Source organism: Manis pentadactyla, chromosome 13 (assembly GCF_030020395.1).
Source record: "Manis pentadactyla isolate mManPen7 chromosome 13, mManPen7.hap1, whole genome shotgun sequence".
NCBI lineage: Eukaryota > Metazoa > Chordata > Mammalia > Pholidota > Manidae > Manis > Manis pentadactyla.
In genome coordinates, this window is record NC_080031.1 from 90,607,443 (window position 1) to 90,632,435 (window position 24,993).

Below are 24,993 nucleotides of genomic sequence, written 5' to 3' on the forward strand. Positions count from 1 at the left end.
GTACCCTTGGGAAGCTCCTGCCTGAGTTCTAGAAGGAAACCATGAAGAATTTGGGGGCAGAGCAAGGAAGGAATTCTAGTGTGCATCTGCTGAAGAACTGGTAAGTTCTAGGGTGTGTACAGTGAGACTGCACACCACTGTGGGTGACTAACCTGAGTAAAGGAAGCAGTCAGAGGGGGGAAATACAGGTCTATTTATATAATCATTTTAAGACCAAGCCATACATGATTGCATATTTGGTAGGTTCTCCTGAGAAAAGCAAGTCTCTCTAGTGTGGAAAACAAGATACTGGGAAAATATAAGTGATTCATTAGTGTTTGGAGTTGTCCTATTTCATAAAGAGTGGGTTTACAGGTATTTGCACATTTTAACTTTTCTGAAAGCAAAGGTCCCTAAGTGGTGTAATTGTCGTAGAAATATCCAGTTTATTTCAGTGATTTTTCACACATTCACAAGAATGGTAGGTGTCAAAAGTGCACATCTACATTTGCAGTGACAGTCACTGTTGGTTTAGTTGGCAGCGTTTCTTTCTTGTTTTATGGTATTGCGATTCCCTCCCCATTCAACACCAGATGCACTGGTGCATTTCTTCCCTGCATATACGCATAACAGTAACAAAATTATGCCCAGCAATAACAGTGTAACTCCATTTGGGTACCCAGACCAATGATTCCAGTGTGTGTGATTGTGTGTGAGAGGGGGTCTTTCCACATATACTAACACCAGGCAGTTCCTGAACACCAGCAGGGTGTCCGAGAACTCAATTCTGACACTATCTGCCCAGAGACAGCACCAGATTCCCAGGTTAAGGGCTCCATCCTACAAGACTATTATGCACAGAATATAATTGGGCCATATTTATTTTTATCTGATTTGACAATCTTTGTCTTTTAATTGAGTCATTTAGGCCATTTATATTAATGTATAGATGATATGCTTGCATTTAAATCTACTACATTTCTGTTAATTTTCTGTTTGGTCCATCTGTTCTTTGCTTTCTTTTTCCAATCACTTTGGCCTTATTTCTGACAAGTTTTTTTTAATTAAATTTTATTGCCTGATGGATTCTTAACTAAAACATTTGTAGTATAAATATTTACCCAACTATAGTCTAATTTCAAGTCATATTGTGGTAGTTCAGGTAAACTTAAAAGCATGCAATAATTTACTTCCATTAACTCCTCCCCTGGACTTTGTGCTATACTTAACATACATTTTCCTTTGACTTAACTTAGAAAACCCACACTACCACTAAATTTTCTGTTTTGGGAGTTCTTTGCTTACTAATTTCCATCTCTGTGCTCATTATTAATCTGTTCAGATTTTCAGTATCTTCCTGGTTCATGATTCAGTCTTGATGGGTCATGTTTCTAGAAATGCATCCATTTCTTGAGGTAATTTGTTGGCAATTAATTCTTCCTAATAACCTAGTGATCCTATGTATTTCTATAGTACCAGTTCTAATGTCTTTTTTCATTTCAAATTTTATTTGAGTCTTAGTTCAGCTGAAGTTTTGTCAATTTTGTTTAGCTCTTTAAAAAAACAGCTCTAGTTCTGTTGATTATTTCATCTATTTCTCTGGCCTCTGTTTTCTTTCTTTCCACTCTAATCTTCCATTATTTCTTTCCTTCTGCTAACATTGGTCTTAATATGTTCTTTTTTTTTTTTCCCCCAGTTCCTTAAGGTGTAGTTAGGTTGTGCTTCCTTCAAGTAAGTTGTTGCAAACAGATACTTAGATGTGTTCATAAACTCTGCACTGTTGGGCTATTCTATGTTAATGCACTTTAACTCAGTGAAATAACACTGCTGTGAATTAGACTGTGTATAAGTTCTGAGAAATATGTTTAAAGTTGTTTGAACACATCAGTGTGAGTGTGAGAGATTAGCAAACACACTCACTGAATAAACACTGGCTATTACAGCTTTGTTTTGCTTGGTCCAGATACCACTAGAATTGAACCTTAATGACAGTATCTTTAACTCAGTGAAAGAGCTCCCTGATAGGCAGCTCCAGTGTCATGAAAAAAGTGCATTTAGGAAATTTTCTTAAACACAGTAGTGTAAGTATGAGGATCATATCTGTTACGCTCACTGAGAGGACCCTGTGCTTTATGCATCCTTCAAGGGAGTCGTTGCAAGGAGGTCTAGTTATTAATATCTATTGCAATAAACTTTTCTCTCAGAACTGCTGCATCTCACAAGACTTGATATGTTGCAGTTCCAGTATAATTTTTTCAAGGTGATTAATTTTCCTTTTAATTTTTTTCTTTGACCCATTGGTTGTCTAGAAGCAGGTTGTTTAGTTTCCATGTATTTGTAGACCTCACTTTCTTCTTCATTGATTTCTAATTTCATACCATTGTGGTGAGAAAAACTAGTTGGTATACTTTCAAGTTTCTTAAATTTGCTAAGAATTTTTCTGCTTTGTGCTTACCATATGACTTATCCTGCAGAACGTTCTGTGTGCTTCTGAGAAGAATGTGTTTTCTGCTGCCATTGGATGGAATGTTCTCTCTATGCCCGTTCAGTATATTTGTTCTGAAGTTTGCTCCAGTTCCAATGTTTCCTTGATTTTCTCTCTGGATGATCCATCCATTGATGATACTGGGATATCTGAGTTCCCAAATATCCTTGTATTACTGCCTATTTCTCCCTTAAGATCAGCTAGTATTTGCTTAATATATTTCAGTGCCTGAGTTTGGGGGTGTACATATGTACAGTTAGGACATCCTTGCTGTGTTTGACCCCTTCATCAGTATAATAACCTTCTTTGTCTCTGGTGACCACTTCTGCCTTGAAGAGTATTTCATCTGAAAACTGTATGGCTACACCTGCTTTCTTTATGGCTTCCTGCTTAGAATGTCACCTTCCATCCCTTCACCTTGGTCATATGTGTGTCTTCAGGGCTGAAGTGAGTCTCCTGCAGGCAGTGTCCAGTCGGGTCTTGCTTTAGTATCCATGTAGGTACTCTGTACCTTTTGCTTGGTGAGTCCAGCTCATGTTCAGAGTGGTTGTTGGAGTGTAAGGACCTCTGGCATTTTACCTTCTGCCTTATCTCCACTGTGTCTTTTCCTTCTGTTCTTGTAAGTTGATGGCTCTCAACATGGTGCAATCCTACTCTTCATAAGTGTCTTGTTGCTGCTTCGTGCTTACCATGAGGGTTACATAAAACGTCTCATAGGTAGAAGAGTCTTTTTTCTGCTGATAGGAATTACCTCCATTTGCCTATAAAAGTTCTACCCAACTTTTATAGTTTGATGTTAAAAATATATTCTGTGGTGTGAAGTAATTACCAAAATGTAGAAGCTCTAGTTACTTTTAATGCTCTTTAGTGTACAATTGTTTAACATACTATTCTAAAATAGTTGCAGTTTTCCAATTCTGAGTGTCTTGTCACTTAGAGTTCTGTAGGTTAGTTTCTTTTTTCCCTGCCTGCCTTTAAAATTATTTTTCACTGACTTTCGACAGTTTCATCGTGTCCTGGAGGAAAGAAGGTCTTTTTTGTTGAAATAATAAGGTGTATTAGCTTTGTGGTCTTGTATGTCCAGTACCTTTTGCTGTTTAGAAAATTCTGAGCTATTACTTCTTTAAATAAACTTCCCCTTCTCCCTCTCTCCTCATAGAAAAATGGACCCATCCCTTTCCTAGCTGTTACAGTTAAGGAAGGCACCTGTTCCTAATGCCCTCAGGGACCCAGTGAAGTCAGGAAGTCTCATCCTCAAGGTGAGACAATAGAGGAAAGAAGGAAACAACAGTGGCTGAGCACCCTGTACTTAATAGACACAAAAAACCAGTAGATGTGGTCTCGACCTGCTACTGACAAGAAAACTGAGGCTCAGAAAAGTTAAGACACTGGCCAAGGTCACATAGCCAGGAACTGACAGAGTCAGACTAAACGCAAAGCCAGCTCTTTCAGTGTCCCATTCTGGTGTGTACTCTGCTAACCACAGCCCATGGCTCCCCTACGTGTTCTCAAAGCAGCCAGGTGGGGGGCCCGCAAGGAAACGAGACCTCCTGGTTTGCCTCCATCCAAAAGCATGACCTAACAACAACAGCCATGGCCTCAGCTGCTAACCTCATCCCAGCCCAGCCCTTGCCCTTCCCTATTCATTTCAGAGAACCCCTGGCACTTTCTATAAAGTCAGAAGACTTAACGCTGCCCTTTGGTAAAGTCATCAAGACCCACTTGTCTTGCGGCACTGTTTATGTCTCTCTGTAGTCTGACATCAATCACCTCTCTCCAGGAAGGAATGGCTCATTTTTGCTCACTGACTGGCTGGACTTGTAAAAATAGGACCTGTCCATTCATCCTTGCCCAAGGAAGAAAACAGCCACTTTACAAAGCCCTCGGTGTAGAGAGTGGCTGGTGAAGAGCCCCTGAGACAGTTCTACATGGTGAGGCCCCTCCGAGAGGTTGAATTGAGCAGGGAGTTATGCAAACTCAGAAGCTCTGCAGCGCCAGTGGGCAGCTTCTACATTGAAGTTCCTTATAAGAACCCTCCCCATACTCTGGTTCTTTAAGGAAGCTTTAAAGATGCTTTAAAGTGGGTGTTCTCCCCACTCTGAGGCAAGTTAGTTATTCAAGAGCAACTGTGGAGGAGATTTCTCTCTTCCGGTAGGATGCATATTGCCAAAAGGCCTCCATGAGCCAGGGATTCAGGCAACAGCTTTCGAGTCAAAGGGAAGTCCTGCCTGGAGTCAAGCCTTTTGGAAGACAGCAACCAGCCTCCACAGAGGAATTTCAGGAAGTCCCAGTGAGAGCAGCTACCCCCTCCCCAGCCTTTCCACTAAAGCTCCCTCTTAGATTGAATCTTCCAACAGCCCTCTGAAAAACCACCCTCTTTAGAGTTGTAGAGGCTCAGAGAGGCAGGCAGCTTGCCCAGGCCATGCAGCCAGCGGGGCACTGCAGCAGCGCCAAGCCGTCCTGCTCCAAAGGCGAAAGCCATCCCTGGCCCCACTGCCCAAGGTTCCTCCTGCAGCAGCGTAAGCGTGGCAGGAGAGGAGGAGCCCCTCAGGCTCATCTCCCAGCGTAAGGGAGCTCTCAGAGGGACTCTGTCCTCGCCCAGTTGCATCTGCCCCCCTGCCTTTTGACTCCAGTTAGTCCAGAGAATGGCCAGGACACAGGCTTTCTGGCCTTGTCTCCTGGCAGGTGGAGTCACCGCAGACATCCATCTCTCATCCTTTCCCTCCGGGCACAGGCCTGCCATTCCCCGGCGGGCACAAGGCCTCGGGGATGCTGATTTAAAGGCATCCCACAGGAGAAGCTGTAAAGGCACCTCTACCCTCCCCGTCCTCCTCTGCTGTTTCCAAAAAGGAGCTCATGTTATGAAAGCATAAATCCAGGAATATTTCTAACCTGACTGCATTTGGTTAGACATCACAGATGAATCAGTTATGAAGCCACCCCCTGCAGAATGCTTTCAGGTGAAGGATTATGATAAAGGGAAAGAGGGTGCAGTGGTTTAAGACCAGTGACAGATCCCCTGCCCAAGAGGCCTCCCGACCTCTGACCTCAGTTCTTCCCTCCCCAGGTTCGGCTTCATCTTCAACAAGTCAGACCCTGCAGTTCACAAAGTTGACCTGGAGACGCTGATGCTCCTCAAGACCATCGGCCTGCAGAGCCACGGCTGCATGCCACAGGCCATGGCCCACACCCACCTGGGCGGCTACTTCTTCATCCAGTGGCGTCAGGACAGCCCCACTGCCGCTGAGCAGCAGCTGCTCCTCGACAGCGTCACTGACTCCATGGTGGGCTGCAATGGTGACATCACCAGCACCCTGCATGCATCCCTGGACGGGCGCTTTGTGGTCAGCGCTGCCGCCACCAGCCCCCAGCTGCACGTGCAGGAGATCACACTGCAGGGGGAGATCCAGACCCTCTACAACCTGAACATCAGTCAGGGCATCTCAGATGTGGCCTTCCAGCACTCCTTCAGCCAAGGCAACCAGTACTTCGTGTACGCTACTCTGGAGACGGAGCCGGACCTGCTGTTCCTGGAGCTGTCCACGGGGAAGATGGGTGTGCTGAAGAACTTGAAGGAGCCACCCACGGGGCCAGCCCGGCCCTGGGGGGGGCCCGCAGGATCGTGAGGGACAGCGGGCTGTTTGGACAGTACCTCCTCACGCCAGCCCAAGAATCACTGTTTCTCATCAACGGAAGATAAAACACACTGCAGTGTGAGGTGTCGGGCATAAAGCGGGGGACCACGGTGGTGTGGGTGGGTGAGGTATGAGGGGCCCAGAGCAGAGCCCTGGGTCACAGAGCACCAACTAGTCGTGACACCACTGCCCCAAGCAGGCACCCTGTATATTTTCACAGACAAAAGCAAAAACCTGTATTCGCTTTGTGGTTCAACACTGGTCTCCTTGCAAGTTTCCTAGTATAAGGTATGCGCTGCTAACAAGATTGGGGTTTTTTCATTAGGAAGTATAATTTATGCTTTGAGCTACAGTGAGAACACACGCTGCCGTGTAAAGGACTCATGTCTGTGCCAAGCTACACGCCATGTTCCCTGGGGACGCCGTGGAACCAAGAGCTCCTGCTTTACAGGCTGACACTGCTGTCGGCTGCCTTCACTTCGTCATTCTCCTGAACTGCCAGATCCAGCCAGACACCATCCTGATGCAGCGGCCTGAAAGGAGGCTGAGAAACACAGCTCACCGGGAGCAGGGGTTGCCCTCCTGGCACAAGAGCCACACCTGCCCACCTCCTGGACCTTCATGTCTCCTTTGCAGCTACTTCTGGTTTTCTTTCATTTGACTTGTCGTAAGCCTGGGGGACAGCCAGCAAGACTTATTGCATCTTAGGGGACAGAGAAATCACTCGCTTTATTTTGGATATTTTGATTAAAAAGTAATTTTTTATAATCTCAACTGCTAGTAAGCAGAAAGATGCTCTCCAAAGTCCAGCTATATTCTTCCTTGCCTTAGGCCAAGTCTCTGAGAGTCACCATCCCACACCCCACAGCCAGGAACAAGAGCAATGGTCATCTACACCACTGGTACGCCCCCAAGTGCAGATCAGGCCACCACATTGGTAGAGACTCTGTTCTGGGTTGGGACCCCAAGAGAACAGGACAAACCTTGTGTGCCTGCTTTTCACCACTAACGGAGGACATTTATTAGCCAGGCCCGGTACCCTAGGTTCAGGGCACACTGGACTAGCCTGGCAAGGTGCGGCGGCCTACAGAACAGTGACCTCCAGGCGCAACACAGAAACCCCAAGGACATGAGTGGGGTCCAGGCAGGTCCCCTAGGCCACCCCTTTTAAAAACCTATGGCCTTTGCACTCAGCTCTGGTGCCCCCAGCCCCCACATCATCACAACACAGACAGCACAGAAAACATTTCAGTGTTTTCTTACACATGGGCGTCTCTTCCCCAAAAAACACAGTCTCCAAAAGTCCGAATCAGAAGGATGCAGGCTGGCACTGCTGCATTATCCCCCAGTGTCTCCGGCTAAGGTGGGCTGTCAGGAAGGCATCAGCCACGGATAGCCCACCGATACTTGGGAAGGCAGCCTGTGTGGGAGGATCTCAGCAGGGAAGGGGCTCCACTGGGCTCAGAACACCCCTCTCCTTCTCACTCATGTCAATGGCCAGAACCCACTTGTACGCCCTCTGCCTTGAATTATCATTTTTCAAGCCACCTGGAGCTGGGAGAGGTGTCCCCATCACAGACACCTCGGCCAGCGTGGTGCCCTTCAGCTGCCTGCACGGCCATGATTTTCCTGTGCAGCCGAGGAATGGCCCCTTTCAGGGAAAGGACGACACAGACCCCACCTCACTCTAAATACACACATCTTCTGCCCACTCCTACTTGACTGCCAACCTTGTCCCCTGCAATCCCAGGCATGTTGCCTAGACTTGTACATTCCTACTTTAGATTTTTTTTTAAAGGCAACATAGGTAAATAGAGGTTGAAGAAACTGACCTCAAAAGCCTATATTCAGTTTCACAATAGCTGGGATGGATGGGTAACATTTCTCACCCTCCTTTTTTATTTCTGCCTCAATCTCTTGGCACATTTACTTCCAAACTCCCTCTTATATCACTGAAATTCTCCAACTTTCATGAACCTCTTCCTTCGGAAAAATCTAAACCTTGTGGCAGCCCCTGACAGACAAGTCTGAGCCCACCTGAGGGAACCCACCAACCGCCAGGCCAGAGGAGCGGCCCTTCTGAGTGGCAGGACTCCTAAGTAGAAGACTGATGCAAGGCCCCCTGCCACTTGACACCGAGAGTGACTTCCACAGCATCTGTTCCTTTGCCGCTATTCCAACCGTTTCTTAGTGTGTCTGGAAAACATACTGGCCTCTCATTTTCCTCACTGTGCAGCTACTGGAGATGGCCAACTTAGGTCTCACTGCCGGCCTTCCAGACATGAGCGAATCGGAGCAGGGAATCACAGGCCTGAAAACTGGGAAATGGGCAAATTCACAAAGGCAGTTGGTGACTGTTTTTTTTCAGCAGTGCAACCAATTGAACTGCTTGGGTGGGAGGCAGGGGAAAGGCTGCCTGTCCCTTCTTCCCACACTCCAGCCCCAGAAGAGGCTCATGGAACATGGTTTGAAAACCAGTAGTGTAGACAGTCATTACAACAGGTGGGCCTTGAAGCAAACCCAGCCAGCAATCCTTCTGATGAACACAAAGGGTCAGCTAGCTACTAATATTTCACATTAAAGAGGCATTCATTTTATCAAAAGCATCACCAAAAAAAACACTTACATAATGAATTATTTCAAAATTACTGAGTTTTGAAATAAAATTAATTTCACAAAAACTCAACATAGATTATTTTTTCAGACTGCCAAACACAAAAGTAATCTACACCTGTAGGGACATTAAGGATCTGAAAAGGAGACCTTCATTCTCCTCCTGCCCAGGTGAGCGGAAACCCGCACGGAGGTGCAGGGCCCGAAAGCCCACCCAGCCACCCGTGGAGAGACGGTGGGAGGAGGGACTTGTCTGTGTCTGGATGAATGCGCAGATGCTCTGCACAAGTAGGCCTGGGTGTGGACCGCACACAGTCGGCAAAGGCCACTGTCCCGGTCACAGCAACCTGACTCAGCCCTGCCTGGGCCTGGCCCAGGCTTCTCTCCTAAGTCTCCAAGTCATCTGAGGCTCCTGCTCCTTCCTCCAAGCTCCCAGAAGAGCCGGAAGAGCCCTGTAAAGTCTTGGCTGGGGCCGGCCACCAACACGACGCTTCAGGCGCTTTGACACAGAGAGATCACCAGAAACAGAGCTCGGTCCCTCCCACCCCGCCCCAGCCAGCTCCTCAGCCAGATCTCCAGCTCACCACCTCTCCACTCTTCTGTACAGAAAAGGGTTCTCAGCTCCAGGCAGGGGCCCTGGAGGACAGCTCTCAACTCCAAATAAAGCAGAGAACTGCTTGCCACCCGAGGGCATTGTTCACTGCTGAGTCTTCATGTAGGAAAGCAGCCTGGAGATGGTTTTGTGCAGCCACAACTTCTTTTCTGTTGACCAATAACCTGTGAACTAAATGAGATTTCAGAAATGAGATGTGAACCAGATTCATTCTGGATATATTTTTCTACAAGGGGCTTAAGAAGTAATCGATTCGTTTTTCACAATGTGTTTCCTTCAAATACCACGGCTACTGAACCATGTTCATCACCAAATCTCACAACACTCCCTGCCCAATCCTCCTCTTCGGAAGCAAGCCTCCGGGAGCGTGGACACTGCCCTGCCCTCTGCTCCACCTCCCCCTGCCTACCTCACTCTCTCCGCCCTGCACCCAGATCGCAGAAACGCTGCCCCACTTGCCAGACAAGTGACTTAGGATGAAGACAATGCTGACATGAAGTCCTCTGCCAGCCCCTCACCCAGGACCCCAGATCCCACTCCAGGTGCAGTCAGAGCCCATTGGCACACAGTCCTGGCTGCCCAGAATCACACCTCCAAATCCCCGCTCACAGCCCTTCAGAGGTAGAGGACCAAGACTAGAATGAACTCAGAACTGTCGGGGAAGGTGGCTATTATCAGACAGAAGCTGTCGGACAGGAACAGAAACATGGCATCTCAAAAAGCTCACCCCTTGGGGAGCCCAAGCTACACCTCCCCCCATTCCCATTTTATTCTCTGCCTTGCTGGCTCCCTTTCTGTGTCTCAGGCCACCTGCTCACAAGCCACACTGCAGCTCCTACAAGTCAAGGAGCAGCTGATCTTCCTGCCCCCCTAAACCCCCAGTGGCCTTTGCCCATCCATGATGCTTCCTTGCTTGGGGTGCAAGTGACAGTCACTCCTAGAGCCAGATGCTGCTATATGCTCCCAAACTGGCACACAGACAAAGCGCTTTCATTCAAGGAAGTCACTAACTGCCTTGGTTTCTCCTCAAAATCATAGAGATCATAGAACAGAGAGGCTTAAAAGATCCAAAGGAGAAAATACATAGTGCCTGTCCTCAAGGTGGCACTACAAGACCCCAAATACCTGGAGGAGTGCAGCCCACATTCTGCTTTTATCTACACCAGATTACCAGCCAAGTTGCTCAAGGATTTGCACATCATATCTAGGCCCGCAGGCTCTAGGCACCAACCCCCCAGCCGCCCCTGGGAGTCTGCATCTTTTGGAGCTGTGGACAGTAGTGGGAAGTTAGCCAAACACAATGTGCCAAGTTATGGAAAATATGTGGAGAATGGGGAGTGGCCTCCCAAATTCACAGTGAGGTCTATCTACTTGGCCAGCACCAGAGGGTTCAGCATGGATTTTTTTTTTTTTTTGAACAAAGCCACAGTTCACACACCCCTCTTTCCAAGCTCACCTTGACTGACATGGGACCATCCTTTCCCCTGTGGCCCCAGAGAACGTGGGCCATGCCCTAGAGAGCTCCGGCGGGCTTAGCCTGCACTCCACCAAGCAATAACTATTGACACGCCCCTACCCCAAGCCTGCTAACATGTGGCTGTCCACAGGTCACCATGGCAGGAGGGGGGAGCGCTGCCCTTCAGAGGCACTCTCTCTAAGGTCAGAGCTTCAATCCTGAGGACAGTGGTCACAGGGCCCAAGAACTTTCAGATGAGAAAATGTCCTAAATCCATACCTTTACCCACTGCCCAGAGTGACATGTGCCAAAGTTGAAGAATGTTGGTCCCTTTCTACTTCAGCTGCTTCAGAGAGATAAGGGACAATGGATCTGTAAGCCACCCACCACACACCTGCAGCACACCCTCCTATGGGGCCCCCCAGCCCACATTCCCCCTTTCCCCCAGCCCCCCTCACCCCCAGCTGCTCATGCTTTCTGAAGGCCATGTGAAATGATCTAAAGGCAGAACTGGGCATGGAGTCTTGCTCGAGTGGTCACAAACATTGCTTCATGTTATAGTGTAGCTGAATGACCCTCAAGATACGAAGTCACATACACATCATTTGCCCCCTTAAGAGTCTCATCCTCCCCCACCTCAGAAAACCTTCAGATCTCTTATGTCAAGACAGATTACCCTATTTCAAGCAGTTGTGTAGACTGCAAAATGTATTTTTTGCCGTATCGTATCACCAGTATTTCTCAAAAGGCCGCCTATAATTACTATACATGTGAATTTTTCCTTATTTATAAAATATATATAAATTATTTTTAATACATCAACTTTAGTAGAAATTTGTACCAACACAGTAACTGTACGTGGCATTTGAAATAAGTTTGTGTTTCCTTTGACGTATTACACGATATTGAACACAGAACACACCATGTATTTGCAGTACCACTTGATATAAAGACAATTCACAAATTATCACAAAAGTATTGTCATTGTAAATGCTCTTTTTCTGAGGATTTTACAATAAAACTTGAGAAAAGTTACCTTTTCCTGGTACCAGTCTGTTTGCAGTTGTCACGGTGAGAACTGACTAAGCCAGGCCCACTCGGGGTCCTCCTTCCCCGCCCCGTCACCCTGATAGGTCCATGATGGTCGGAATGAAGGAGCCCCTGCCCCGCCCAGTCCCAAAGCTGCTGGACAAAGGCAGGCACCTGAGCCCAGAAGTCTTTTCCCCATGTTGAAGCTTCAGCTCCCAAAATGCACCCCAACATCTGGTTCAAAGCTTCTCACCAGCCCTAGCAGGCCCTTAAAATTTCCCACTGCCCCCCGACTGTAATCCATCCTTGATGCCTCTCACTCTTGGTTCTCACTGGGCGGACTTCCAGCTAGGACGTGGAACAGATAAAATACTCAGTGATCACCAAGCTACCAATGTAGAGCACCTACTGTGTGCCAGCACTGTGCCAGGTACGAGGGATGAAGGGCCGGACAAAGGAGACACAGTCCCTGCCCTTGGTGAGCCTCCAGCGCGCTGCACCATGATTATTAGCATAGGTCCCCTAGAGCGGCAGAGCAGCAGGGCACGCGCAGGTCTGTGTGTATGTGCGGAGGAGGAGGGAGATTCACCTTAAGGAAATGGCTCGTGCAGTTGCGGGGGATGCAGGCCCAAATCTGCAGGGGAGGCCAACAGCCAGAGACCCAAAGAAGAGTTGCAGTTCAAGTCCAAAGGCAGTTTCTTGGCTGAATTTCCCCTTCTTCAGGTAGAGTCAGTCTTTTCCTCTTAAAAACTTCCTAGTTAGATGAGGCCCACACACACTATGGAGGGTGATCTGCTTTACTCAGTCTACTTATTTAAGTGTTAATCTCATTAACAAAAAAGCACTTTTACAGAAACATCTAGAATAGTGTTTGAACAAATATGTCTGGATACCAGGGCCTAGTCACATGAGCACATAAAATTAATGACCACAATGACATAAACACTCCTGCTATGTGCCAGGCCCTGTGAAAAGCACTCAGTTAGCATCTGTTTTAAACCTTACCATACCCCAGAAAGGAAGGTGGTGTTCTCTCTATTTCATAGAAGAGGAAACTGAGGCTCAGAACAACAGAGCCAGGACTCAAATTCAAGTCTGTATGGCCAAAACACACACTCTTAACCACTACACCTGCTACCTGCAGTACCCACCTTGACAGAAAAGCTGGAACCCCAGCTGCTGCAGCCTCTCTGCCATGCAGACCCCTGGCCAGCACAGCCACAAATAGTAGGGGCTCTGCTCTGACTTGTCTCAGGAGATCCAGCTGCCCGGACTGGCCCTCAAGATTTGGGGTGGCAAGTCCCTCAGGCAAGAGGAAATGTCTGATTAGATCCCCAAAAGCCCTGGCAGGAAGCAAACAGCCACAGTCAGTGTGCTCACAGCCTGCAGAGGCTGGACTCAGCCCCGTGCCTGCTCTGGTTTTCTCCCTTCTGCTCACAAGCTCCTAGACGCCAGCTGTTGGGACTGGAGGTGTACTGGGGCAGCCCAGGTGCAGTCTGCCACCAGACATACCCCACACAGGTGGAGAAGCCCCTAATCTATCCCATTCCCTCCCACGTAGTATGAAAGGAAGCCACTCACAGAGGTGCAGAGGGCTTGGGCCCAGCCCCACACGGCCAGGTCTGAGGGGTCCTAGGAGATGGCACACAGGCTCCTCAGCTCGGTCCACAGCAGGAACACATTCACAGCCTGCACAATGCATCCACTCTCTTGTTCAACCATTGCTTTCCCCAAATCATTTCTGTACCCAGGTCCTGACCACATGGAGCCCACAGCCCACGGGAGTCGAGCAGGCCCAGGAAGACCCACTGGAATGGGATCACGCAGGGGCTCTGTGGGGGGCATGGCCGGAAAGGCTTTGGGGCTGAAGTGATGAGGAAGTGAGCACGAAGGCCCAAGTGAGGACCAGTGGGGGGGAGAGAGCCTGCTGAAGACAGGAACAGGAAGAGCAAAGGGCTGACCCGAGGGTGAGCAGCGGGAGTGCGGCCAGGGCAGGCAACCAGCCGGAGGAGGGGAGGCCACTGCGCCCAGCGAGGCCCGGGCAGAGACATGGAGCTATATTACGGAGATAGAGAGCGGCCTTTGGGCTCTGGGGAGCCTCTTCCCAGCCAGGCCTTGGGGTCTCAGCGTGTCCAGGCTGAGCAGAAGAAGGAAAGCGATGCTGCCAAGAACACAGACTTGGCATCACAGCTCGGGCACCCAGCCACCCCGTAGCCTGGGATCACTGTGGTCAGGGAGAGGCTGCGTTCAGGGAGGCAGGAAGGGCTGTCAGAGAAGAGGTAGAGAAAGCAGAGGCCCCCTGGGGGAGGCAGGCAGAGGCTGACAGATGGCCATGGCGTGGGTCCCTTCCTGTAGCACAGAGCCCTGGGACTCTGAGGACCAGAGAAGAGCTTCCGTGGTGGGGTGGGGGAAGCAGGAGCCAGAGAGAAGAGGGGCGTCCAAACAAGCTTGCACAGGGGCATGGGACACGCCCAGCCAAGGACGGAGACAGGACGCCGAGACTCAGGGGGGTGTCCATACAGGAGCCAGGGACCTGAGAAAAGGGCTACAGCCCAGAAGGTAAGAGAAGACTAAGACAGGCCTGTGACCTCAATACCCCAACATACAGGGGCCAGGTGGGCCATGGGAAGACTGGAAGGCAAAGAGCAGACGGTCCAAGAGCCACATCAGCCCTCTCAGCCAGAGATGCCTATGCCTGAATCTAAAATTAATATCAAATTTTTTAGTTAAATATTATTTATGTAATAAACAGTACATTATATTCAAGTCTAAATGGTATTGTCTTTATGTGTACAAAGATTTTATCTTTATATGTCCAAAGAAAATTGTTTTGTTTCCTTAGCTCCCACTTCTCAGGGCTACTGGGAAGTTCATCACGTCAAGCCAGAGTTTCCTGCCAAAGTGAAATCCAGTTACCAGGCAGGAGATGGTGGTGAGCGGTGACCCGCAGAACTGCCGGGCAGCGTCTTGAGCAGCCAGGAAGGAGGGATGGGAAGTGACCACCAACAGACCCACACTGTGTGCGACGGGCAGAATCGCCCCCAGACAGACCAACAACAGGGAGCCTTCCAACATCCCTGGGGCACAGGAAGGAGCTTGTGATTCACAGAGATCCCAGGGAGATCCCCAGAGGAGCCACAGCCCTGGGTGCACACCGGCCAGGCTTTCTGAAACCCTGGGGCCATCGCAGTCAGCACTTGCTGATGTACTAGCATGTAGCCACAGTGACACTGCTTCCAGATACAAGAAAACTCAGGCTGGAGAGTCACATCTGTGTAAGGTAACACAGGGGAGGCGGGGGGAGAAAGAGCCCCAAATGTTAACCAGGTGTTCTGGGATTCTAAGCAGATCTGCTTTTCTTCTACACATCTGTTTGTATTTTCTAAAATTTCTACGATGAACTGTATGCATCACTTTGTACTAAGAAGGGAGCTCTGGCATGGACGCCCACCCACGAGCTGCCCAGGTGCAAGGCAGAGAGTAGCAGCCTCCCATGCACCTTTGCTTCCTTCGGGGCAGGCAAGGATGAGGAGGACTCGGGTCACCGAAGAGGGGCACTGAGGAAGACACTGTCATTGCCCAGGTATAAACAATAATGACAGGGCTGAGCCTGCCTAGGACAGACAGAACAGAGAGGCTGACAAAGAGATGATGGAGTCATTCTTACTGTCCAGCCAGGAGTTCTCCTGCGGGCCACCACCACGTAAATGCCTCATCGGTTCCTGCCTCAGAAACAACTATGAGCCTGCACTCGAGGACATGTGGCAGATTGCTCAGAGCGATTTACCATTAAAAATAATGAATAAAAGTTTTTTTTAATCTTAAGTATCAAGGAGGTGAGAAAATAAGTGAGAATCCAGAGATGGAAGCAGAGTGGGCCGGGGGGCTGTTCTCCTGAGCATTGTCTCTCCACGCAAAGTTGGGCTTTCATTGCAATGGCCTCACAGGGAAGTGGGCGGGACCTACACAAGGTGGGCGTCTGCTCAGGCACCTGGGCCCACAGAAAGCTGGGGCCTCAAAGGGCTACACCAACGGGCCAGCGGTAACCTAGAAGTCCACCAGCTTACCCCCAGCCCAGCCCCAGGGAGCTGCAAGGAAAGATGCCTGAGTGCTCAGGAGAGTGAGGAAAGGCCTTGGAGAGGTCATCATCACAACTGCAGTCCAAAGTCAGAGCACCCACATGTCTCACGAAACCTTAAGCCCTGAATTTAGCTTAAGGATGTCTCGGCAATACATAAAATGGGTAACATCATTCCAGAAGGAAAATAAAAATAATCTCAAGGGACTTTGAGACATAAGAATTGGCTCATCCTTTAGTAGGTCATATTAAGAGCTAGAAGAACTTCAAAAGAAATATGAAACTTCACTCAGTGGTTTTATTGTTAATAGTATCATTATAGTATACATATCTCATATATACATATCATATATATTATGCTAATGATATATTATTATTATTTGTATTGTTATTTTTAAGCTATCTTATGTAATTAGCAGGATAAAGCAAAGAAGAAACGGTATCAACAGGGTAGGAGACTTGGCCACAGTAATAATCTACTTCAGACTTTCAGTGCCCGGAAACAAGAAAGGCTTATTTCTTGCACATGCCATACATCTGGTAGAGGTTGTCAGGATGCTTTACTCATTACACTTTCCCAAGGATCCAGGCTGATAAAAACTCCTTCTCAATACATTTCCACAATTAGGCTGGGAAAAGAAAATTGAAGCCAGAATCAGTAATGAAGTTATCTAGCCTAGAAGTGAGAAAATGGTATTTCTCCTCACAACTCATTGGCCAGAACATGTCATGGGGGCGTATCCAACTACAAGAAGACCAGGATATTCATTCTTTCACATGCCCACATGGAAGCAAAAATAGAATATCATGGAAGAAACGACACTAAAGACTACCACAGGACTCATGTTAACACAAAAGAAAAGAAACGCAGTATAAACTCAAAAAAAGTCAGTTAAAACCCCTACAAGTTAAATATGGGTGGAAAATATTCAAGATAAACTCAGAGTAGTATCTCCTCAAACTCACACTCAAATTCCAGAAGGACAAACTACCAAAGCTTAGTCAGGAAGCAATGGATCATCTGTAGAGCTCTTCATCGATTGAAGGAAACAAATTCATGACTGGCAGCCTTCCCACAAAAAACACTCTAGACCAGATCATGGTGCATTCTGCGAAATATTGAAGAAAGAAATAGTACCAATTTTAGAAAAATTATTCCAGAAAAGTAGGGGGGGGACACTTTCCAACTCATTCTATGAGGCCAGCACTGCCTAAATATCAAAATCAGACCAAAAAATGGCAAAAAAAAAGACCAGTGTCTCTCAAGAACAAAAAAAGTAGAAATAAATTTCCTTAGCAGTATTTTAACAATTCTAATCCAATATATTAACAATTTCCAATGCAATAACATATAAATAGAATAATTCATCCTGACCAAGTAGAATTTACCCCAAAATATAAGATGGGCGTAACATTTGAAAATCAGTGTAATTTACCATATTAATAGAGTAAAAACATAAAACTCATGTGTTCATGTCAATAGAAACGGAAAAAGTTTGATAAAATTCCATACCCAGTCATATTAAAAGAAAAAACACTCAGGAAAGTACTAACAGAAAGGAGCTTCCTCATCCTGCTAAAGGGCATTTACAAAAAGCTAACATCATATTTCATAGTGAAACACTGAATTCCTTTTGTGATGGTTAATTTTATGCGACGTGGTTAGGCCACAGTAACCAGATTTTTGGTCAAATATTATTGAAGACGTTTCTGCAGAGGTATTTTTTTAATGAGATTACCATTTAAATCAGTGGACTCTGAGTAAAGCAGATTACCGTCCATAGTGTAGGTGGACCTTGTCCAATCAGTTGAAGGAATTCATAGGAAAAGACGGATCTCCCTAGAAAGAAAGGGAATTCTGCCAGCAGACACTCTGGACTCAAACTGCCTCTCTTCCCTGGATCTCCAGCCTATTGACCTACACTGCAGAATTTGGACTTGCCAAGCCTCTAAAATCCTGTGAAACAATTCCTTTAGACAGATAGACACCTACTCATGTACATACATACGTTCTGTTGGTTCTTTTTCTCTGGAGAACCCTAATACACCTTCCCACAAAATTGGCATGCCATTTATCAATTTTTTATTTCTCAACGCAAACTCACCCTCTTTCCCCTGCATTGTTATAATGGAGCTACTCTCTGTAAACCTTTCCCCTATGCCAGCTGGCTCAATGTTATGCTTTCTCTCTAGAGGGATCTAGGGGACACTGAGTCAATAGTGGCAAGAAGACGCCCTACTTTTGGAGCCCATTTCTCCTTTCTTTTCATTAAGCTGGTGAGCCAGAGAACTGGTGTGTGGAAGGCCTGCTGGTGCTCACTTTGGAAATTCCCCCCCCCTCCCCCGTCAGTGGTCTGCTCTGATGCACGTGTCACAATGCTGTGGAACCCTGTCTCACTTACATCATAATGGCCCTCCTGCTGTACTTAAGCACTGGCCAGGCCAGTGAGTGAGTGAGGGAGTGACGGAGTGAGGAGAGAGCCTCTTCAGTCGCTTGTTCTTGAATTGGCTTGATTCTTCCTCTAGCAGCAGAGTTCCAGGGAGGAAGGCACCCGATTTTAAGTCACTCTCTGAAGTGCTGAGCCATGAAGCATAAACGAAAAAGGAAACATCTTGAAACCACACGTTCCCCCAAAGCTGCCAGGATGTCAGGAGGTGTGTATCAGTGATATTCTCTGAGCAATGGGGATCTAGAGACCATCTTCTAAAGAAAAAAGGAACAAAGATTCCTACCTATGGGAGAGAAAGGGCAAGAAGGCGGGAGGGAGGAAAAGGTGGGGGTGCACCGGTCTTTCTCAGGGATCAGATGATCTGGGGGTCAAGAGAAGGTTCCTGTGACCAGGTCCTTGTCTCTGTGGCGTAGGACCTGTGTTCCCAACGTCATGCCGCTCTGGGTTACTGTATCACAGATGTAGTGATTGATAAGTATAATATTTCTTATATAATGCATTTCCCTCCTTTTTACATAACCGAGGCCATTTGTTAAGTAAATGGATATTGTTATAAGTTTTACAATAATATTTTTTCGAGTTAATGAAGAAAGTGTGGCTCAAAGAGGTAAGTGAAAAAGTAGGAAACAGTTTACCTAAAATTGGAGGTGCAGGGATGAGAGTGTGAAGTCACACAGAAAATGGATTGATTCCTTAGACTGTCTCCGACATAAAGACCTTTCGTTCACTGTCTCAGAGCACAGAGGTGTAAATGTGAGGCTCCTTTATGAAATGTAAGGGAAAAACCAGCAGGATACACACACGCGCGCATGCACGCACAAGTACACACAATACCATTTAACCGCAATGGCTGAATTGAGAAAGTTTGGTTCTTTCTGGAAAAACGGGAACCTGAAATTTCTGGTGACTGTGATGTTTAAAAAGTAAACAATTCCTATGAGGAAGAGCCAATGCTCAGTAACGGGAGGGGACAGATCAGGACCAAAACCGAGGGTCCCAGTGGTGGCTCATGAAGAGAACGTGACATCTGGATTCCAGCACACCCCAGTGGGGCCTTGGGGAGAAGCTAGGGAAGGGAGTCTGTCTTCAGTTCAGCTTCAATACAAACAGTGCCTGTTCAGAGATTTTTAGTGTAAACTACGAGACATGCCAAACACATTCACACCAATTCACACATACACATATATACAGCATAAATGAGCCAAGGGGAAGCCACAGAGTAATTCTAATACAATGGCTCCTTAATATGTACCAGGTCAAATTATTTGCTTCTCAAAACTCATTATATCACTAACGGAGTAGATTCATTAGTTGAAGTGTTTCTCTCAGGTAATGCCTTATCCACAGCCTTGGGGAGACTTAGTAATGTGGTTACCCTAGATACATACAGTAATTGTCTTTTGTTTAATCCATATCATTGTTTCTCAAGTATTGACATGAAGTGCAAGATAAACATTCAAGGTGATGGTAGACTTTGTATTGAGTAAAAGGGATCCCGCACCCCTGGACCCCCCTCCACCGTCAGTGGTCTGCTCTGATGCACGTGTCACAATGCTATGGAACCCTGTCTCACTTACATCATAATGGCCCTCCTGCTATACTTAAGCACCGGCCAGGCCAGTGAGTGAGTGAGTGAGTAGTTGTTGGTTGTTCTTGAATATACTGACCTGCTTCTTGGCTGTCATCACTTGAACCTCTGGCAGCAGAGTTCCTGGTAGGAAGGCACCTGATTTTAAGTCACTCTCTGAAGTGCTGAGCCATGAAGCACAAACGAAAAAGGAAACATCTTGAAACCACACATTCCCACAAAGTTGCCAGGATGTCAGGAGGTGTGTGTCAGTGATATTCTCTGAGCATTGGGGATCTAGACACCGTCATAAAAAGAAAAAAGGAACAAAGATTCCTACTTAAGGGAGAGAAAGGGCAGGAAGGCAGGAGAGAGGAAAAGATGTGGGTGCGCCAGTTTTTCTCAGAGATCAGATAATCTGGGGGTCAAGAGAAGGTTCCTGTGACTAGGTCCTTGTCTCTGTGGCGTAGGACCTGTGTTCCCTACATCATGCCGCTCTGGGTTACTGTATCACAGATGTAGTGATTGATTAGTATAATTTTTCTTATATAATGCATTTCCCTTTCTTCCATTTTTTACAATGTTACAAGTTTTACAACAATACTTTTTACAGTTAATGATGAAAGTGTGGATCGAAGAGGTAAATGAAAAATTAGGAAAAAAGTTTGAGTGCCTAAAATTGGAGGTGCAGGGATGAGTGTGTAAAGTCATAAAGAAAATGAATTGATTTCTTAGATTGTCTCAGACATTGAGACCTTTCTTTCATTGTCTTAGACTATAGACATGTAAATGTGACGCTCCTTTATAAAAGAGAAAAACCAGCAGGACACACACACACACACACAAATACCATTTAAGCACCATAGTTGAACTAAGAAAGTTTGGCTCTTTCTGGAAAAATGGGAAACTGAAATAGTGGTAGTGACTGTGAGGTGACTGTGTGTCTTCCCCTGGCTTATACAGCATAAGTAAGCCAAGGGAAGACACAGAGTAGTTTCTAATATAATGCCTTGCTTAATATGTACCAGGTCCAATTATTTGCTTCTCAAAACTCAAGATTCATTAGCTGGAGTAGATTAGGCCTGAGTAACTAATGCACAAAGGAACCTGTCTATTTCTTATGTAACAATCAGTGTATGTGAAGGAATAGGGCAAGTCTCCCTGCTGATAGGAACTTTTTATCATTAAAACTCAGCTTTCAAATAGACCCCAGGTTATCAACATCCCAGTTAGCTAGAAAAGTGAAGAACACAGTAGGGCACAGAGGAGGACGTCATGCCTGTGCCTGGTTGGGGAACGTGTCCTTGCCACTCATTTCCCACTGCAGAAAACTTACTCACATGGTCAGAACTACTGTAGCTCCAGGGGGAAAGGCGTTCCAGGCCCAGGGCTTCGGACCCCTCTGGAACCGGTGAAACCAAGACAAGTCCAGGAAGAGGGCAGGTTGGGAGAAAGGCTTTTCTTCCTTGCAGTCACTGGCAGCTCATGCTCCCCAGCCTGGCACACACTCCACTGCCCCACCTCTGCTGGAGACAGTCTGAGTCACCATGGTGTGGGCTGAGAGAGAGAAGGGGCCGAGGAGGAGCCAGGCGGGGAGACGGGGCAACGCGACGGCCCAGGCTCAGAACTGAGTCCCTTCCCTCAGCAGGGCCATAAATGACCCCTTGCCCAAGAACTGCCCGGGGTGTCTGTTTCCAATCCCTGGGAAGAAATATAGCACGTGGGTATGTCTGCCTCCTTTGAAAGAGGTTTTCAAAAGATCTGAATAGGGAGGCTGAGAGTCTTGGAGAAATACAGAAATACATTCCCAGAAGAGGAGTCTGGGGCAAGTGTGTAAAGTCTTCATTAGAGCATCTCCAGTACCATGGCTGCTGCCCAGGAATTCCCTGAAAAAAGCTGAATGTCTACCTCTCTCTATATCTATATTAACATCCCTATCTTTCCATACACCAATATAGATACCAATCTAGACAGGCAGACGGGCAGGCAGACATGCAGAAGTCTTTTAAAACTTGTACCCCATGTCCTCTAATTATGTAATTTCTCGTGAGGAAAAAGGAACTAGTACCCAAATTTAGTCACTAGTTTTTGATATTCTGTACACATCTTTAGAAATGTCACATACAAGATACCCAGTATCACTGACATCTACTACACACAATTTTCATAATTGTTTCCTTATATTTTGGAGCAAGTGAACTTTCAAATGCTCAATTTCATGAGGTGGGGGGCGGGTTTCTATGCCTAACCTGATAATCGACTTAACATGTCTTTTTTGAATGGATAGAGATCCCAGAAAATGCCACATCTGTTTTTTTGTATTCCATTCCTCAGAATTCCAGAATTCTCAAGAGGATTCTCCTCAGCCGGAGACACGTGTGGTGGTCCCAGACCGCAGTCAGACACCGGGAGAAGAGTCCTCTGTCTCGGAGTATTTCTCCTGCGTGTCGTCTTCAGGAAAGCTTCTAGATGCTGCTGAGGATGGTAAGGGAGACACAAAGGCTGGACGGGATGAATAGCTGGCGTGGCTCAGCCAGATCCCTACTTACTTCACTTTCCCTTCAAAAACAGGATAGGGCTTCAGGGCAGAGGAACTAAGACTGCAGCCTCTGCAGAGGGGCAAATTGGGGGTGTGCTTTCAAGGACAGGGCAGTTCCCCATGTGAACACTGGGACAGCTGTGAGATGGTGGGCTGTGCTGATAACAGTGTGGGAATTCAATTACCTCCTCCCTCAGATCAGCACAAACTCACTCACACACACCCAATATTCCTTCACACCAGATAGAGCCCCATTATCCTTTCCTGTCATGTTTTCTCTCATATGTACATGCCTTCATTCCAGATGCGTCCTTCCCATTCTCTACAAGTGTTACACAGATACACACTTCCACCTTCCCTCCTCACACAATCATGCTTAGACTCTGCTGTCTACACACTAACCCCTAAATAATGTACACCCACTCACACACGTAACTTGTTCCAGCTCCCCCATTAGAGCCAGCCTAAGCACTCAAACACTCATAGGCCCTGAAATGAATGCACTTTCATATACAGGCTTTCTATTCCGCATACCCCGCACCCACAAAACCTTCAGCCCAAAGCCTTCAGCCCCTCAGAGAGCTGCACTTCTGGGAAGCTCAAGCACACTTCCTCTAACATGCTCCGTCTTTAACTGTTTCACAGTAAGAACACGTACACCCCTGTTCACGTGCATTGTCGCACCACACACACATGTCCCAGAGCACACACAGACCTCCACACCCTCAATCCCACATAATCACACCACACACATACCTCAGATAAAATGTATGTCACACGGCATTCTGTGATCTCACATATGTATGTACTTCCAGGCCATGTGCCCACATAGGAATATTCTCATGACCATCTCAACTCCTACAGACTTCACACACTTATTCTAGTTTTCTCATGTCTGAAATTTCCTTTCCCAGGAGGAGGAGGAGGAGGAATCCTTCAGTGGCATCAGTATATTCTTCAAACTCAGCCTCTTGAGATGACTCTACCCGAGGTCTTGGAGGAATGGCAAGCTTCCTCTGACTCTACCCAAGACCCCTTTCCACCATACCTGGGAACGGCACCCGTCAAGGAGATTTACTACAGGCCGGTCCAGATGAAAAGAGGTGTGGCTGTGTCATGGGATGAGGTGGAAGTCTTGCAGCCCGCCTCAAAGAAGACCAAAAGAGAATCTGCTTTTTTCGAAGAGGCTGAAAAAAAGGGTGAAGAGGCCTCAGACATATGGAGCCGCTTGTCTACACGGGAACTCGTAGATGTCAGCGACTATAGCGAAGCCTCAGAGGAGAGGGAGCAGCCTGGCAGTGCGGTGGAGCCTCCAGCCCAGGAGGAGACGGAGCAGGCTGGCAGTGCGGTGGAGCCTCCAGCCCAGGAGGAGAGCCCCAGGGCCGAGACGCCTGAGTGGCTGGTGGCCCTGGACAGCGGCTTCAGGTGCTTGGGCTGCTGCCGGGTTTTCCCCAGCTTGGAGGTCCTGCAGGACCACGTGGACAATGCGGTCCGTGAGGGCTTCAGCTGCCGGGTTTTCCATCGCATCTTGGCTTGGCTGAATGACAAGAAGGAGGAGGCGAAGGAGAATCGATGCACGATCATTTAGATGGTAGGCCAAAGAACACTTCGGCAGGAAGACATCCTCCTGCGAGTACATAGACTCTTTCAGGCCCTAGGAAAGTGGAAGGGAAGTAGTCCAGACTCTACTGAGGGCCTTCATCTCTTAGCAGCTATGATACCCACTTTGGTTAAATGTATCCACCACCTTCCCTACATACATATCTGTGTTATGCTTTGATATCATATCCAGAAACAAATTGCCAAGATCATTGTAAAGATTACTTACAAGGGAAACCCCATCAGGCTATGAGCACACTTCTCAGCAGAAACTTTACAGGCCAGAAGGGAGAGGCATGAAATATTTAACATACTGAAACAGAAAGACCTTCGATCAAGAATCCTCCACCCAGCAAGATTATAATTTAATTTGAAGCAGGGGTTAAATAATCTCCAGGTGAAGGAAGGCTCAAATAATTTATAACAACAAAACCAGCATTACAGGATATTAAAGGGATTGCTGTAAATGAAAACGTTCCTAAGGCTAAATAGTTTTGATTAGGACATCTAATACATAAAGGGTGGAGGAAGAAGAAGAAAAAAAAGCACTTTTAGGCTGTGTTTGAAATACAGCAATCAGCAACTTAATATAGACTGTCATATAGTAAGGAAGCTATCCTTGAGCCTTTGGTAACCACAAACCTAAAGCCTATAATAATAATAGATACAAAAAATTAAAAAAAGAGAAATCCAACCACAGCACTACAGAAAACCATCAAATAACAAGAAAAGAGAGGGCTCATAGGAAGATGATGGCGTGAGTAGTTCAGAGGAAATCTCCTCCCCAAAACATATAAATTTATGAAAATACAATAAATACAACTATTCCTAAAAGAGACACCAGTGGATGCAGTACAACAGCCAGGATAAATCTACATCTGTGAGAACTCAACATCACACGAAGGGGGCAAGATACAAGCCGTGGCCAGGTGGGACCCAAACGCTCCCCC

General features: G+C 47.0%; 2 long non-coding RNA genes across 2 annotated transcripts; both read right to left on the minus strand.

Moving 5' to 3' along the window:
- Positions 1-7,933: 7,933 nt before the first annotated feature.
- On the minus strand, positions 7,934-21,777 carry LOC130680380 (uncharacterized). Its single transcript, XR_008993370.1, has 4 exons — positions 21,246-21,777; positions 20,006-20,202; positions 18,291-18,466; positions 7,934-9,496 (listed from the first exon to the last, which is right to left on the minus strand). It is a non-coding gene; the product is annotated as an uncharacterized LOC130680380 (long non-coding RNA).
- Positions 16,442-18,274, minus strand: LOC130680381 (uncharacterized). The gene is made up of 3 exons (XR_008993371.1): positions 17,628-18,274; positions 16,855-16,997; positions 16,442-16,517 (listed from the first exon to the last, which is right to left on the minus strand). It is a non-coding gene; the product is annotated as an uncharacterized LOC130680381 (long non-coding RNA).
- Positions 21,778-24,993: the final 3,216 nt, after the last annotated feature.